The 12500-nt window shown below is 60.6% G+C and overlaps 2 non-coding genes and 1 pseudogene across 2 annotated transcripts in view; all 3 read left to right on the forward strand.

Moving 5' to 3' along the window:
* The first annotated feature begins 5678 nt into the window (after nucleotides 1-5678).
* Nucleotides 5679-8051, forward strand: LOC145273503 (small subunit ribosomal RNA; annotated as a pseudogene).
* A 394-nt stretch (nucleotides 8052-8445) lies between these two features.
* On the forward strand, nucleotides 8446-8603 carry LOC145273328 (5.8S ribosomal RNA). Its single transcript, XR_013866323.1, has one exon. It is a non-coding gene; the product is annotated as a 5.8S ribosomal RNA (ribosomal RNA).
* A 595-nt stretch (nucleotides 8604-9198) lies between these two features.
* LOC145273150 (large subunit ribosomal RNA) overlaps nucleotides 9199-12500 on the forward strand; it is a 5722-nt gene continuing 2420 nt past the window's right edge. The window contains exon 1 of the ribosomal RNA XR_013866181.1: nucleotides 9199-12500. This exon is cut by the window's right edge and continues 2420 nt beyond it. This is a non-coding gene — a ribosomal RNA (large subunit ribosomal RNA).

Here is a 12500-nt window from a genome sequence, read left to right on the forward strand (position 1 = left end):
CGACGACGACGACGACGACGACGACGACGACCACGGGTAAACGGCGGGACTAACTGTGACTCTCTTAAGGTGTGAGGAGGCTTTGCCTCTTAAGCAAGTTTGACTGACGCCTACCGACACCGGTCAGGTCGGCGAGGCTCCCGGCGGCCCCGAGCGGGACCACAGGTTGCGGAAGGCGTCCAAGTGAGCGGCGGCGAGAGGCGGAGGCCCCCGGGGTCGACTCCGCGGCCCCCGGGTCGGTGTGCGGGCCTCCAGAGCTCGATAAAGTAGTGGTGTCGCTAGCGGTCGAGAAGGCACTTTTCGACGCCTACTGCCACCCCCACATGGCGGTAGGCGCAAAACTGGAAAATCGCCGACCAGAAATGTCGCTTCGTATAATCGACGTTTTTTTTGACCACCATTTTCAGGTGTCGGAGGTGGGTCTGGACGAATACCAACACCATTTCTGGGGTTTCACAACCGCCCGGCTTCTCCGACATATGTTGGAAAGGAGTAGCGATCGAGCGACGGGGGCTGTCGGTAGGCGGCCGCGGGTTGCATGTGTGCCCGGGACAGCACCCCCATCCAACTAAGGGGTGCCCCCGGGGGCCAGGGGGACCTCGTCCAGGTCGGCCGGGCGCTTCCAGACGCCTACCGACACCGGTCAGGTCGGCGAGGCTCCCGGCGGCCCCGAGCGGGACCACAGGTTGCGGAAGGCGTCCAAGTGAGCGGCGGCGAGAGGCGGAGGCCCCCGGGGTCGACTCCGCGGCCCCCGGGTCGGTGTGCGGGCCTCCAGAGCTCGATAAAGTAGTGGTGTCGCTAGCGGTCGAGAAGGCACTTTTCGACGCCTACTGCCACCCCCACATGGCGGTAGGCGCAAAACTGGAAAATCGCCGACCAGAAATGTCGCTTCGTATAATCGACGTTTTTTTTGACCACCATTTTCAGGTGTCGGAGGTGGGTCTGGACGAATACCAACACCATTTCTGGGGTTTCACAACCGCCCGGCTTCTCCGACATATGTTGGAAAGGAGTAGCGATCGAGCGACGGGGGCTGTCGGTAGGCGGCCGCGGGTTGCATGTGTGCCCGGGACAGCACCCCCATCCAACTAAGGGGTGTCCCCCGGGGGCCAGGGGGACCTCGTCCAGGTCGGCCGGGCGCTTCCAGACGCCTACCGACACCGGTCAGGTCGGCGAGGCTCCCGGCGGCCCCGAGCGGGACCACAGGTTGCGGAAGGCGTCCAAGTGAGCGGCGGCGAGAGGCGGAGGCCCCCGGGGTCGACTCCGCGGCCCCCGGGTCGGTGTGCGGGCCTCCAGAGCTCGATAAAGTAGTGGTGTCGCTAGCGGTCGAGAAGGCACTTTTCGACGCCTACTGCCACCCCCACATGGCGGTAGGCGCAAAACTGGAAAATCGCCGACCAGAAATGTCGCTTCGTATAATCGACGTTTTTTTTGACCACCATTTTCAGGTGTCGGAGGTGGGTCTGGACGAATACCAACACCATTTCTGGGGTTTCACAACCGCCCGGCTTCTCCGACATATGTTGGAAAGGAGTAGCGATCGAGCGACGGGGGCTGTCGGTAGGCGGCCGCGGGTTGCATGTGTGCCCGGGACAGCACCCCCATCCAACTAAGGGGTGTCCCCCGGGGGCCAGGGGGACCTCGTCCAGGTCGGCCGGGCGCTTCCAGACGCCTACCGACACCGGTCAGGTCGGCGAGGCTCCCGGCGGCCCCGAGCGGGACCACAGGTTGCGGAAGGCGTCCAAGTGAGCGGCGGCGAGAGGCGGAGGCCCCCGGGGTCGACTCCGCGGCCCCCGGGTCGGTGTGCGGGCCTCCAGAGCTCGATAAAGTAGTGGTGTCGCTAGCGGTCGAGAAGGCACTTTTCGACGCCTACTGCCACCCCCACATGGCGGTAGGCGCAAAACTGGAAAATCGCCGACCAGAAATGTCGCTTCGTATAATCGACGTTTTTTTTGACCACCATTTTCAGGTGTCGGAGGTGGGTCTGGACGAATACCAACACCATTTCTGGGGTTTCACAACCGCCCGGCTTCTCGACATATGTTGGAAAGGAGTAGCGATCGAGCGACGGGGGCTGTCGGTAGGCGGCCGCGGGTTGCATGTGTGCCCGGGACAGCACCCCCATCCAACTAAGGGGTGTCCCCCGGGGGCCAGGGGGACCTCGTCCAGGTCGGCCGGGCGCTTCCAGACGCCTACCGACACCGGTCAGGTCGGCGAGGCTCCCGGCGGCCCCGAGCGGGACCACAGGTTGCGGAAGGCGTCCAAGTGAGCGGCGGCGAGAGGCGGAGGCCCCCGGGGTCGACTCCGCGGCCCCCGGGTCGGTGTGCGGGCCTCCAGAGCTCGATAAAGTAGTGGTGTCGCTAGCGGTCGAGAAGGCACTTTTCGACGCCTACTGCCACCCCCACATGGCGGTAGGCGCAAAACTGGAAAATCGCCGACCAGAAATGTCGCTTCGTATAATCGACGTTTTTTTTGACCACCATTTTCAGGTGTCGGAGGTGGGTCTGGACGAATACCAACACCATTTCTGGGGTTTCACAACCGCCCGGCTTCTCCGACATATGTTGGAAAGGAGTAGCGATCGAGCGACGGGGGCTGTCGGTAGGCGGCCGCGGGTTGCATGTGTGCCCGGGACAGCACCCCCATCCAACTAAGGGGTGTCCCCCGGGGGCCAGGGGGACCTCGTCCAGGTCGGCCGGGCGCTTCCAGACGCCTACCGACACCGGTCAGGTCGGCGAGGCTCCCGGCGGCCCCGAGCGGGACCACAGGTTGCGGAAGGCGTCCAAGTGAGCGGCGGCGAGAGGCGGAGGCCCCCGGGGTCGACTCCGCGGCCCCCGGGTCGGTGTGCGGGCCTCCAGAGCTCGATAAAGTAGTGGTGTCGCTAGCGGTCGAGAAGGCACTTTTCGACGCCTACTGCCACCCCCACATGGCGGTAGGTGTAAAATCGGAATAGACCGGACCAGGAATGTCGAGGGGGAAAAAAATGACAAAGTCCTGGTGTGCCTAGCCTACGAGAAGGCACTTTGCGACGCCTACCGACATCCCCATGTGGCAGTAGGCGTAAAACTGGAAAATCGCCGACCAGAAATGTCGCTTCGTATAATCGACGTTTTTTTTGACCACCATTTTCAGGTGTCGGAGGTGGGTCTGGACAAATACCAACACCATTTCTGGGGTTTTCCAGTTTGAAAGTTTTATAAAACATGTTCGGTAGGAAGCACACTTTGGTGTGTCGGTTCGTCGGAGCAGCGACTCTTTGCCTCGTGGTGGTCCGGAACGTCTCTACGGGCTTGTCGCAAAGGCGTCAGAAAGTGGCATCTCCGCCGCCTAGGGCTGTCACCGTTATCGCTGTCGCCCCGCGCTCCAACTTGTTTTGATCCGCCGCCTTCGTTCCTGCCAACCGTGCGCCCGCTCATCGTCGTTAGGTTATAATACGTGGTACGTGTGTGTGCTTCTCCGTGGACCTAGGGCTGCTCGACGTGTCGAACGATATGTTGGAACAACTAACGGCTCCTTTTCCTGGTTCCATAGTCGTCGTGGTACCCGCGTCGTCAGCCATATCTATGTCCACCATGTTTAGCCGATACGTTTGCTGCAGCTTCTGCTTCCGCCTCAGCGTTCGCCGCTCTCAGCCGCCGCTGTTGTTGCTGCCGTTCTGCCATTCAACCACTACCTGCGAATCTTTCGATGATCGGCCGAACGACCCATCGCTGTGCGACCGATAAATCCTCCGGATTAGGGAGAAACGCCGCCGCTCTCTGCCGCCGTCGAACGGAAAAACGTACATTGTAACGAACGAACGAACGAACGAACGAATTAACGAACGAGCGAACAAACAAACAAAAATAGCCGCGGGGGATGCACTATGTAGATCCTGATCCCCTTGTAACCATACGTACGTTGTTCGATGCTCTCCCGTCCTGGAAGTCGCCGCAGCAAACAGGAGGATGAGCAGCAGCAGGCGCCGCCGCCGTAACCGCCGCCTGCCTGCCGCCTCCTACTCCTGTCAGCGTCCGATCTCACAGCCGTGTGAACGTTCGCTGACACCCGATTTCTTTCCGTCTGGCAAAACCTTGGACGTCCCGCTCGCGGTACACGTGCTGCAGCGACTTCTCGTCCGACAACGCATAAGCGTCGACGTCTGCCGCCGCATCTTCTGATACGTGGACGGTGATAGCGCTAGTCCCTTCTTGCGCCACCTCCACCTTTGTTAGCGCCAAAGAAGATCGATCGAGCAGTCGTGGTCGCAGTCGATTAACCCGTTTTCACCGTCCGCAGTTCCCAAGCCGCCGATCAAGTCGTTGCTCTTCTTGTTCGTTCTTCCCATACCGTCGATTTGCACGGCTGCCGGATGAGCCATCCTCTGTCCGGCGAAGCGCTCACGTCAGTGATCGATACTTGCACCGACAGTCCTCCCGCTCGCGACTCGGTGCTCGAATCGGACTCGTTCGTTTTTATCTCGATGCGATTGTGAAAAGGGGGACCGGTCGTCAATGTCGTGTGTGTCGACGATGTTGTTCGCCCGGTCCGCCGCGTTGTTGTCGTTTTTTTTTTTTTTTTTTTTCCCCTAACGTTCGCCGTCGCACGGACGAAAGGGTGAGAAAAAAAAAAAAGCTCGAAAAAGCCGCCCAAAAAAATCGGACCGAGGAGCCGCTTGCGAGAACGCGCCATGTGCACGTTGTCTCTCCTCGGTTTTCCGAGCACGAACACGACGCCGGTCGGTCGGTCGGTCGACGAAGGCGACGACGAAGGTGACGGGAAAATTTACGCCGCCGCTGCCCTGGTCCAGCTCCTCCCCGATGACGGCTGTGATGTTGACGTTGACGTTGGCGACGACGACGACGACGACGGAGACGACGACGACGACGAGACGGCATCGATGGCGACCACGATGACGACGACCTCGACGAGTTCAGTCTGCACCTTGACCTCCGATGTCCGTGTGCACTGCCGTCGTGCTGTTTGTCGTTTGTCGTATGTATCGCTGTCAAGGGTGCCGTTGTCGTTGTTGTTGTCGACGTTGTTGCTTGCTCTCTCGTCTCGGTCGGTTGGTACGTTGATGACGACGACGACGACGAAGACGACGACGACGACGACGAGACGGCATCGATGGCGACCACGATGACGACGACCTCGACGATTCCAGTCTGCACCTTGACCTCCGATGTCCGTGTGCACTGCCGTCGTGCTGTTTGTCGTTTGTCGTATGTATCGCTGTCAAGGGTGCCGTTGTCGATGTTGTTGTTGTCGACGCTGTCGTCTGTTCTCTCTTCTCGGCCGGCTGTGACGTGGACGTTGACGACGACGACGACGAGACGGAATCGATGGCGACCACGATGACGACGACCTCGGCGAGTTCAGTCTGCACCTTGACCCTCGATGTCCGTGTGCACTGCCGTCGTGCTGCTTGTCGTTTGTCGTATGTATCGCTGTCAAGGGTGCCGTTGTCGTTGTTGTTGTCGACGTTGGTCGCTTTCGTTCTTTGAGTCTCGGTCTCGGTCCAAGTCAGGGGAGAAACAAAAAAGAGGCCATCAGCGCGGGCAGCGCGCTTCTACTGACGGCGAACCTCCTCGAAAAACAAATAAACACGTGCCCGTCGTTGTAGTTGTCTGTCTTATGTCGGTCGGTCGGTCGGTCGGTCTGTCGTTCTGTCGAAACAAAGTCCCAAATTCCAACGATACCTGGTTGATCCTGCCAGTAGTCATATGCTTGTCTCAAAGCTTAAGCCATGCAAGTGTAAGTTCACGCCACGCATTAGAACGGGCGAAACCGCGAATGGCTCAGGAACCGGACCTAATCCTCGGGACCGTATTCCTCCTCGGAGGCGATGGATAACTGTGGCAATTCTAGAGCTAATACATGTGACACAGGCCGCGATCGGTCGGCGCGCCGTCGTCGCCACGCCTCGCGCGCTGGCACCCGCGTCGGCCGTTCCGGGTCGCGGCGCTACATATTAGACTGAGACCGATGCGCGTCATTCCGTCCTCCCGTCGTCGGCGTTCCCGCTCGCGGGTCCGTTCGGTGGCGGGGCTCATAGGGCGGCGCGCTCCGCTTTGGTGACTCTGGATAACTCACTGGTCGATCGCACGAGCTTTCACGCCCGGCGACGGGTCTCTCGAGGGTCCGCCCTATCAACTGTCGACGGTCGGTTAAGTGCCTACCGTGGTTACTACGGGTAACGGGGAATCGGGGTTCGATTCCGGAGAGGGAGCATGCGAAACGGCTACCACATCCAAGGAAGGCAGCAGGCGCGCAAATTACCCACTCCCGGCACGGGGAGGTAGTGACGAAAAATAACGACGCGGGACTCTGTCGAGGCCCCGCGATCGGAATGAGTACACTTCAAATCCGTTAACGAGGACCAACCGGAGGGCAAGTCTGGTGCCAGCAGCCGCGGTAATTCCAGCTCCGGTAGCGTATATTAAAGTTGTTGCGGTTAAAAAGCTCGTAGTCCGAACTCGGGTTCGTGGTCGCGCAAGCGGCCCCGGGGCGGCGGCGCCATCGTCCGTCGTTGACTTTGGTCGTCCGTTCGCATTCCCGGCCCTTTCCGCCGGTGTCAACCGCTAGCATACCCGCCACGCGGTCCTGCCGGCGAGGTGGACGAGGAGGTCGTGATCGGGATCCGGGAAAAAAAAAAACAAGTGGTCGTCGGTTCGGTTCCGGGAGTAGTCTAACGGGGGGGTGCTACGTGTGTGTGTTTGGGTGTGTTCATTCGCATCCCCGCACTCTGACCCCCGCGCTTCTCTCCCTCTCCCTTTCCGCGCGTTCCTCTTTTTTTTTGAACCCCCCGGTCCGCTCCGAGTCCCTGCTTCGTGTCTTGTCTGCGCGCGTGTTGCGGTCGGCGGTTTCTCCTCCAAGGGTGCTCTTAACCGAGTGTCCGCGGCGGCCGGTACGTTCACTTTGAAAAAATTAGAGTGCTCAGAGCGGGCTGTTCAAGCTTGCATACGATAAGCATGGAATGATGGAAGAGGGCCTCGTCTACGTCTGTCGGTCTCCGTCTACGGCGAGGCAATGATCGAAGGGAGCGGTCGGGGCCACTCGTATTGCGACGTTAGAGGTGAAATTCTTGGATCGTCGCAAGACGAACTGCAGCGATGGCGTGTGGCAAGCACGTTTTCCTCGATCAAGAGCGAAAGTCGGAGGTTCGAAGACGATCAGATACCGTCGTAGTTCCGACCGTAAACGATGCCGACCGGCGATCCGCCGGCGTTCGCTTCCATGACCCGGCGGGTAGCCTGCGGGAAACCAGAGTTCGGTTCCGGGGGGAGTATGGTTGCAAAGCTGAAACTTAAAGGAATTGACGGAAGGGCACCACCAGGAGTGGAGCCTGCGGCTTAATTTGACTCAACACGGGGAAAACTCACCCGGTCCGGACACCGGTAGGATTGACAGATCGATAGCTCTTTCTCGATTCGGTGGGTGGTGGTGCATGGCCGTTCTTAGTTGGTGGAGCGATCCGTCTGGTTGATTCCGATAACGAACGAGACTCCGGCCTGCTAACTAGTGCGCCGATGTCAGTGATTTTTACGGCGGGCTCGGCGTCCTCCGTGGCGCTCGGGTCCGGGTCGGTTTTCTCACGCACTTCTTAGAGGGACGGGTGGCAGAAAGCCACACGAGGCGGAGCGATAACAGGTCTGTGATGCCCTTAGATGTCCGGGGCCGCACGCGCGCTACACTGGAGGTATCAGCGGGGACTTCGCCCCGGCCCGAGAGGGTTGGGAAACCTCTGAACCACCTCCCGTGATAGGGATCGGGGCCTGTAACCAACCCCGTGAACGAGGAATTCCCGGTAGGCGCGGGTCAACAGCCCGCGTCGATCACGTCCCTGCCCTTTGTACACACCGCCCGTCGCTACTACCGATCGAACGGTCCGGTGAGGTCCTCGGATCTGGCCGACGACGCCGCCGGGCAGTGCGCGACGTGTCCGTCACGACACTCGTGCATCTACGCCTCGGCGTTCGATGCCTGGAGAAGACGACCGAACCCGATCGTTTAGAGGAAGTAAAAGTCGTAACAAGGTTTCCGTAGGTGAACCTGCGGAAGGATCATTACCGTTTTCCCGTTCGAGACTGGTTTGTTGTTTTCCGGCCTACCTCCTCTGTCTGTCGGCGTCAACGCCTCGAATGCGCGCAAACAAACCTATAAAAGGCGGAGCGAGAGATAGATTTGTGGTGACGCGGAGGTTTTTAAAGCCCCAGCTCTTCTTGCTTGCTTCCGCGTCTTACCACCTGTTTGTTTTTTCGCCCACCGCAAGTGATGGCCGCTTCTTCTTTGCCTTGTCGCCGCTTTATCGTTTTTTGTTTTTTTGCAGCCGCTGTGCCACCGCCGCTAGCTAAAAACAAACTACTCGCGACATTGCAATGCCGTCACGCCTCCTCGCACAGACCTCCTCGCACACTACTAAATCTATATAAACAAAAACTAATATAAAAAACCCAAGTGCTGAACCCTGGACGGGGGATCACTCGGCTCGTCCGTCGATGAAGAGCGCGGCCAGCCGCGAGAACTGATGCGAATTGCAGGACTCAGTGAACATCGACACCTCGAACGCACATTGCGGCCCCGAGATCCCTTGTCTCGGGGCCACGTCCGGTCGAGAGGCGGAACGTTACATGTCTTTCTCCGTTAACGAAACGACATCTTGCCGTCCCCGTGCCCGCCCGGTCCTCGGCACGGTGGTAACCGGGACGTCGCAGGAGCGAGTGACGAGGGGGAAGAAAAATAAAAAAAGAATTGACTCCTTTCAATGTCTTTTTTTTTTTTAAAACCCTCTCCGGCCTCCTCCTTCGTCTCCCGCTGGCAGACCGCGGAGTCTTTTCCCTTTTCGACCGCGTGAAGAAACACTGTGGAGGAGGAGCAGGAGGAGTCTGTCCGAAAGCAGCCGAAGGGAGAACAAAACAAAAAAAAAAGCACCGACCTAACCGACTGCCGACGTAAGCGCCGCCTGCTCGTCTCGCTCTCTGCCTCATGAAGGTGTCTCTCAGCGACGCCTCGAGCAGCGCGACGAGCACGGCCGTCGCACCGTAAAAAGGTGGCCGCGTCGTAGGCAACGTCGGATGGGGAGGACCCACGCTTTTTTTTTAATTGTTGGCTTCTTCATTTTCGGTCGGACGGGCGCTATATCGGCCAGCCGTCGTCACACGGAGGGTACCGATCGAGATTCCTCTCCTCCAAACACCACACTCTACTAAAAACCGCCGCCCTCGGCTCGGACGAGACGACCCGCTGAACTTAAGCATATCGCTAAGCGGAGGAAAAGAAACCAACCGGGATTCCCTTAGTAACGGCGAGTGAACCGGGAGAAGCCCAACGCCGAATCCCGTCGCAAGTTAAAGGCTTCGGGACGTGTGGCGCATGGGTCGAAGGCAGCCGTTCGTTTTCGTCTCGCATAGTTCGGAGTTCCCTCGATCGGGGCCGCCCGCGGCGGGTGCCAGGCCCATTCGGTGCGGACGGCGAGCGACGGCCTTCGATCCGAGAGTCGGGTTGCTTGGGAACGCAGCCCAAATCGGGTGGTAAGCTCCATCCAAGGCTAAATACCGGGACGAGTCCGATAGTCGACAAGTACCGTGAGGGAAAGTTGAAAAGAACTTTGGAGAGAGAGTTCAAGAGAACGTGAAACCGCCCAGGGGTAAACGGGTGGGACCGCTCACCGCGATCGCGGGGGGACTCAGTCCGGTGCTGCCTAGGCTCGAGCCCAAACTCGATGTGTGTTCTTGAAAGAGAGGCCGTCGCGGCACAGGTCGTCGTTCGTCGTGTCCGCGGGGAACTCGTTCTCCGCGGGCCAGCTTTTGTGCCCGCGTCGCCGACGAAGGAGACGGGCCGCGTGGATAGCGGGAAGGGAAACGTGGTGACGACCGCGGCGTCGGTAGGTGGCTGCGTCGGTTGGCTGCGACGGAGGGGACTCGTCCTCTCGATCGCTGCTGCCGCCGCGGCCCTAACCCGCCGCATCCGTCGCCGCCGCTTCTTCTTTCCTCCTGCTCCCTCCGCGCGCGACTCCGCTGCACCCGTCCCCTTCTCATCGCTCGGCGTAATCATGGCGCGGGCGCTTCGGCGCGACCTCCGCGCGGCCGGCACCGGACGCACTTCCCCTCCGGTCCGTCGTCGCGACCCGTTCCCGGCGTGCAGGTCGAACACGCGGGTTTTTTTCCGTAGGCGGCAGGCGTTTCATCACCCTGAAAACCCCCGTCTTCCCACCTTGTGAAGTCGGGGGCCACCGGCCGTCGGGCCCGCGAACGTAACTGCCCCTTTCTGCCGGGAACGGAGGAAATCTGACACGATCCGTTACACGTGGCGAGCCGGTCCGTTTTGATCCCGCCGGAAGTCGCGTGCGGGCGACGCACTCTGTGTGTCGCTCCTTAGGCGCCCCACCGTCTCGGGCGCGTGCGCGATGAGAGGCGGGATAGGACTGGCGCGGCCTCGCCGTCACGCACCTCGCCGACGTTTCGGGTTCTTGTCGGGGGCAACCCCGCCCGCGCCCGTTTCCGTTTCCGGAGAGGTCGCTCGGCGACGCTTTTTTACTCGAGCCGCCCGCCACCCCGGGTCAGCGACGTGCATCGGCAACCCACCCGACCCGTCTTGAAACACGGACCGAGGAGTCCTGGCCGTTCGCGAGTCGTAGGGGCCACCTCTGACTAACCCCGAAGGCGAAGCGAAAGCGAGAGAGCGTGTAGGAGGGCGTCGATCGGGAGAGGTGTCGTGGCAAAGTCGTCCGGGGGTCGTCGGGGGGTGTCGTCGGTCTCGTGCCGTCGTCTTCTCCTCGCCTCACCCGCCTCCGAGCCGTGCCCGATCCCGCCGGCGCGGCGTTTTCGGCCTTCCGCCGTCGCTGCTGCGGTGCCCGCAACTTTTCCTTTTTTCTCTCTTCCCGAGAGAGATAGGAGAGGGAAGGCTCGTGGCTGACGTGCGGTTGTTTTTCCCTCCTCCCCGAGAGGGGACCGGCGCATCTTCCAAAAAGGGGAATTGCCGGGCGCCAGCTTCCATATCCTCCTTCCGCCCATCGGTGAGATCCCGCGGCTTGAACTAGTCCTATTTTGTCGTCGAGTTTAGGCGCTGCGCGCGGGCGCATCACCCCCGGGTCGGTTTCCCCTTTTTCCGAGTACGACTCGGCCGACTCTGGCGTAGCGAGCGACCAGGGACCCGAAAGATGGCGATCCACGCCCGGTCGGGATGAAGCCAGAGGAAACTCTGGTGGAAGTCCGAAGCGCCTCTGACGTGCAAATCGATCGTCGGAACCGGGTGTAGGGGCGAAAGACCAATCGAGCCGTCTAGTAGCTGGTTCCCTCCGAAGTTTCCCTCAGGATAGCTGGCGCTCGATCGTCGCAATTCCATCCGGTAAAGCGAACGATTGGAGGCCCCGGGGCCGTTCACGGCCTCGACCTACTCTCGAACTCGGAACGGGTGGAACGGGCCGACTCTCCCGAACGACGGAGCCGACCCATCCGGCCGCCGCCGCCAGCACGCTTCGCTGGGCGGTTGGTCACCTCGAATGCGAGTGCCAAGTGGGCCACTTTTGGTAAGCAGAACTGGCGCTGTGGGATGAACCAAACGTCCGGCTAAGGTGCCTAACGCGACGCCCATGAGATCCCCGAAAGGGTGTCGGTCGATATAGACAGCAGGACGGTGGCCACGGAAGTCGGAATCCGCTAAGGAGTGTGTAACAACTCACCTGCCGAATCGACCGGCCCCGAAAATGGATGGCGCTGGAGCGACGGACCGATGCCGGACCGTCGCGGCGAGGAGCGATGAACTTTCGCGCCGAAACGATGCCGCGACGAGTAGGAGGGCGCCGCGGCGAGCACGGAAGCCTAGGGCGCGAGCCCGGGTGGAGCCGACCGCGGGTGCAGATCTCGGTGGTAGTAGCAAATATTCGAACGAGACCTTCGAAGACCGAAGTGGAGAAGGGTTCCGTGCCAACGGCGGTCGAGCACGGGTCAGTCGGTCCTAAGACGCGGGCGAAAGTCTTCCCGAAAGGCGCCGGATCCGTTATGAAAGTGAAAGGAAAGCGAATCGAATCGAATCGAATCAAAAGCCCAAACAAAAAAAAAGCGGCCGGCCTCCCGTCGAAAGGGAATCGGGTTAATATTCCCGAACCCGGACTCGGAGAGGGCCCGGGGGTGGCGACGCTGTCGGCAGCGATGTCGGCGGCGCCCGTCGCTTCCCGGGCGAAACCGCGGTGACGCAAGCGAGCCCGGAGACGTCGCCGGGAGCCCCGGGAAGAGTTCTCTCTTCTTCGTAAAGGACCATGTCCGTGGAATCGGCTCGTCCGGAGATACGGAAAAGGTACCTGTAGAGCGCCGCGGCTCGGGCGGCGTCCGGTGCGCTTTCGGCGGCCCTGGAAAATCCGGGTCCGGTTTTCGCAGCTCTCGAGTCGGTCCGTACCCACCATCCGCAGCAGGTCTCCAAGGTGTACAGCCTCTCGTCGATGGCATCAATGTAGGTAAGGGAAGTCGGCAAAATGGATCCGTACCTTCGGAAGAAGGATTGGCTCCGAGGACCGGGTCGGT

Source organism: Euprymna scolopes, unplaced genomic scaffold (genome assembly GCF_053919585.1).
Source record: "Euprymna scolopes isolate OS-2025 unplaced genomic scaffold, ASM5391958v1 sca1, whole genome shotgun sequence".
In the NCBI taxonomy this organism is placed as follows: domain Eukaryota; kingdom Metazoa; phylum Mollusca; class Cephalopoda; order Sepiida; family Sepiolidae; genus Euprymna; species Euprymna scolopes.